Source organism: Nannospalax galili, unplaced genomic scaffold (genome assembly GCF_000622305.1).
Source record: "Nannospalax galili isolate Female #2095 unplaced genomic scaffold, S.galili_v1.0 scaffold293, whole genome shotgun sequence".
Lineage (NCBI taxonomy): Eukaryota > Metazoa > Chordata > Mammalia > Rodentia > Spalacidae > Nannospalax > Nannospalax galili.
In genome coordinates, this window is record NW_008337147.1 from 11,943,014 (window position 1) to 11,948,414 (window position 5,401).

The window sequence follows — 5,401 nt, forward strand, 5'->3', positions numbered from 1 at the left end:
CTCTCATCTCTCTCTCTCCTCCCTCCCCCATGTGTGTGTGTGTGTGTGTGTGTGTGTGTGTGTGTGTGTGTGTGTGTGTGGTGTATTTTAGAGAGAGGAAGAGAGACGGGAGGGAGGGAGAATTCTCTTGACTTTTCCTAACTCACCTTTGCAATTATTCTGCACCAAAGATTCTGGTCTGCCTTTACGGTAATCCAGGATGCTCTGCTTGCAATGAAAGCTAAAGTGAATAAGATTTGGACTCAGAATAAATTAGCAGTGACAACACATTTAAAAAGACCCTGAAGAAAGCTCCTGTCAGATTTTATTCAAGACAGGCTTTTTTTTTTTTTTTTTTTTTTTTTTTTTTTTTTAAAAAAAAAAAAAAAAAAAAGAGGACGATAAATCTTTCACTGTGATTAGTGGTCCACAGAGACTAGCTGATGCACCTGCAGAGATGCTGCATTTTGAGAAGGGCGATGAGCATGCAAATTCCTGCTCTGGGCTGTGTTCTTGTCTTATGTGGATAACCCTCACTCTGCCATCCATACGTACACTAGCCTTGAGCTCCATTTCAACGCCGTGCTTGTCATTAGCTGACAACGAGTAAATTCCCTGTCTGAAGCTTCTGTGGATGCTGAATTATAATGTATAAAAGGACGACATGCAAATCAAAATTAGCTTTTCACAGTCAAAAAACTGAGAAAAAAATAAAAAAAAAAAAACACTGTTACTGAAAATGGGCACAAATATGTTTGGGAGGGTAGGTTGAGAAAAGAGAGGAGAAAAGGGCAGATTGTATAACATTTGTTACATTGATACAAGAAGGCATTTGATTGTATGCACCTATGTATCAAAAATTTATACTTTTCAGAATGTTTGCCCCAGATCAATGCTGTGACCCTAACAGATGAGCTGGTATCTGTACTTTGAAGCCTGAACTCATATGCACTATAAAAAAAAGTTATAGTTGGTCTATTTTATAGGAGTTTGTGGGAGAAACTTTCTTCTATGGATTGGCAGGTGGGAAATTGTGTGGGCAGATATTTGGTCATATTTCATTTTCTTTCTGAGACTTTGCTATTGCAGTGATTGACCTCTGTTACATGTTATTCTTGCTATGCTTAGGAACAAATTATTACTAATTAAAACTTTCTTCAAAATTGCCTTTTATAATATATGGTTGTCACAAATACTGGAAAAGTTATTTATTTGAACACTGTGTACATTGTTTCATGAATCATAAATACAAATGAACTTTTTTCTCACATTAACACTAGCATTTTATTATTTCATTATCGATAAGTGCATTTTCTTTACTAAGCAGAATTGGAAGGAGATTACAGTTAGGTTTGCAGCTTCTGCTTCAGAGGTGGACTTTGTGAAACCTTTTCTTTTTTTATACTTCCATTCACAAAAATATTATAATGACTTGAAAGTTATGCTTTAAAATGAGTAATTTATTATCTATGACTTTCTACCTTGGGTAACATTGATTTGATGATATTTTACATTTAATGTCAAATAAATAAATTTTAGAAACAACTTCATTGCATGAAAATGAAGGCTTTAAAAAACCACCTTTATGGATATTTTTTGCAGTACATGGAGCACATTGTTGAAAGCAGATCTTCACTCACTTTATCTGCCATGTGGCCCTCACATTATACATGTGAAACACTACTAATGACTAAAATTTCCACCTCATTCTTCAAGCTCAAATTTACCCTGATACTACTATTTGCTGATTCATACAAAAATGCCATTCTCAAGAATATTGCATTAGACGTTCTTCTCTGTTCTATCATTGAAGATAAAAAGGTAAAAGAAATTAAAGAAACAATATATCTTTTTCTTTTTTAAAATACCATGGTTCCTCCCTTATCAGGTTGCTAGTGATGAATGAGAAACGATTCTCACAAGCACCACTTTCCTCTGTGTGAGTTGAAGGGAGAAAAATGGTAATAATTCAAAGTAGGTGTATTTCATAGTGAAAGCTTGGAAGAACATATGCATTTGTAAGCCTATTCAGTCATAGCAGTCAGAGTATACATAGCATAATGCACAATGGAAATATTAAAGTCCTTGGGCTTATTTACATGCCAGATTCACAAGCAGTGGACTAGAGGGCATATAATTTTAAAAATAAAAAATGTAGTGACTATTAATTATAATGGTAAAGTACTTACATAAACCAGATAACATGGGAACCTACCCAGGGTTGAGGTTTTAGAGCTGTACTTGATAATTGGGTTTAGAAGGTGAGGACCTGGGAGAGAGGCTCACCTGTACCTCTTTGGACATGGTTCTGTTAAAGATAGAGGACTGGTCTGCTGTTTCTCTTGGTTATGTTCTACTCTAAAAATGTGATGTATTTCTGAAATCTATATTACCTAAGTGTCTGCTAGAGAATGCTTGGTGAACCAGAATCTGGAGAGATTTAGCCTACTGTGCTTAAATGTGAAATAGAATCTAATAATTTAATAACTAAGATAGCGATCAAATGATTTTAACCACTATGGCAACCATTGTTTTAGTCAAATATTGTCTTGTGCTAAATTTTATTTGAGAATTCAGTTGAAACAGAAAAATATTACTTTAATTTTGTTAGACAAATGAAGAAATACCAAAGTGAACTGGATAAATAAATTCTACTTTCATTCCTATAAAAGAACATAAGCCATGATGCCCTGAATGTGAACAGAGTCTTAACATATGACATTACACTTAGTCTTCCCATGCCCATAGTATAGTCAGTTTTGTAATATGAATGATTGCTCTGAAAAAATATCATATACTGAGATCAGAGGACTTGTGGAAAACTTGAAATTATTAATTTAACACTCAAATATGCTAACATGTAGCATGCAAGGAATCTAATGAACTGGTGGTACAAGTACATACATGAAATAGCAGATAAGGAATCGATAAACACTGTAATAACTGTGGTGTTTTTCTTGGAATTTTCCTTGGAAAGCAAGCACCTAAGATCTGCAAGTTGTCAGCTATTGAGAAGTAGTAGAAACAGTTTCCGAAATCTGGAGGACAGTCATAACACTAATGCAACTGTGTATAGAATACAATAAATGAAGTGGATTAAAGAGGCCTGATGAGGGCTGGAGAGATGGATCAGCAGTTAAGAACACTGTTCTTGCAAATGACCGGGTTTGAATCACAGCACCCACATGGTAGCTAACAACTTTCCATAGCTCCAGTTCCAGGGGATCCTACAGTCTCTTCTGTCCTCCACGGGCATTGTATGACATGGTGCACTTACCTACATACAGACAATACACGCATACACATAAAATAAAAATAATAAATAAAATGATTTTTTAAAAAAGAGGCCTGATGATTTTGCATGTATGTATTGTATAGTTTTCTTGAGTTCATCTTACCCAATGCAGTTTTGTGCTTACAGGTAGTATTTATCAGAAAGTAAGTGATTTTTTAAAAAACTTTGTTGAGAATATCATACATGCATATAAGGTGTTTTGGTCAAATCCATGCCCACTTCCTCCCCTCCAACACCTCCCATATCTCCCCATCACTCTTTTCTGACAACTTTGTGTACTTTTTCTTCTTTTTCTTTCTCTTTCTTTCTTTCTTTCTTTCTTTCTTTCTTTCTTTCTTTCTTTCTTTCTTTCTTTCTTTTCTTTTTCTTTCTTCCTTCTTTCTTTCCTTCTTTCTTTCTTTCGAGGCTTTTTGCTACTCTAACATTCCCCCCTCTGAAGAAGAGATTGTTAATATTGTCGCCTACCAGCCTGGATATTTAAAATCACCAAGAGATCTACCCAGTCTATGAGGAAGTTTCTAGAGAGGTTTACCTGATAGTAGAAGACCCACCAAGAATGTAGAGGCACCATCCTGTAGACAGGAGTCCTCAGCTGAGCAAAAAAGTGAATCAATCAGCACACATCTCAGCCTGCTGACTATGGACACTATGTGACCTACTGTTCTGCACACTCCACTGCCAAGCCTTTCCTGCCATGCTTTTCCTTACATAGTAAACTACAACAAATCCTTCCTCCCTTAAGTTGCTGTATCCAGGTACTTGATGACAGAAAAGAGAAAAACAATGAATACAGAGACTATCATCTATAAGTAAACATGGTGCTTTGTTTAAACTAGTCACAGATATCATTTGCTTTGGCTAAATCAATGATTTTATTTTATTTCATATTATATTCATTTTTGAGTTATCTAATTTTATTTTAAATTTTATTTTAAATTCTGTAATTTAAAATTACGTTGATTTTTCTATTTAGCTACTCAGTTCCATGTTCATGTGGTTTTGTTTTGAGATAGTATCTTTATCTAATGCTATAATTCAACAGAATTTATACTTGAAGTTCCCAGAAACTTTTCTGCTACAAAATTCTTAGTTTTAACCTTGCAGTATAATTTTCCAAGCATATATTCTCATCTTTATCTTCATACCAGTCTTGCCCCAAATTCAGTGATCTTAATAGGCAACTAATGGTGTTGTGCATTCTTCTTCAAGTTCTTATGCTAAGATGCAACACCAAAATCTCATGGATTTGATTATTAATATTCATTGTGGAATACTTCCCCTTCGTTTTCTAGTTTTTTCTTTCCATTAGCACATAAGTGTTTAAAATGGCAAAAAAAAAAAAATATATAAGAAGGCAAATGTGGGAGAATAGTACATAGTAGCAATTTTTAAATTAAAAATTTCTATGGGTGTCATGTCACATGAATTTAATCCAGTGCTCAGGAGGCAAAGATAGGTGGATCTTTGTGAGTTCAAGACCAGCCTGATCATAGAGAGTTCGAGGCCAGCTAGGCCTACAGGGATACCCTGTTCGAATTTTTTTTTTTTTCTAGAAACAAGTGATTGTGATTTTAATGCTTCTTTTGTGAATGTTAGACTAAAATTAACTTACTCTTTAGGAACGGATCTCAAGTTTCTAAAAGTATAATAAATAAGGTCAAAATATCAGAAAAGGCAAAGTATGCATGAAATATATAGAATTTCAAACACATTTTTAACAGAGGTACCAAGTTCTTAATCAGTTTCTTTGGGGGCAAATACTCGCATTCCCTGTTTTTCAAAAGAAATTTGAGAAATTATTTCTAGCAGATTTTATTGTTAGCTATTCTTTGTGCATTGTGTTGGGCTTCATAAAAACAATTTCTATCAAGTATATCATGCATTCTGACAATTTTCTGCTCTCATATCCTCCCCATTCTCCACATCTCCCCTCAACACTCCTGCTCTTTTCCTTTCACTGTTCTTCTTTTTCATCTATCTCTATATGTACACATACATACACATTATATCTATATATACATACACATATATCTTTATAAAAATGGGATTCAAAAAACAGAGAAATCATGTTGTCTGTCAACATCTAGATTTTTTTATATAATATTATGATCTCTGACTGTATCCATT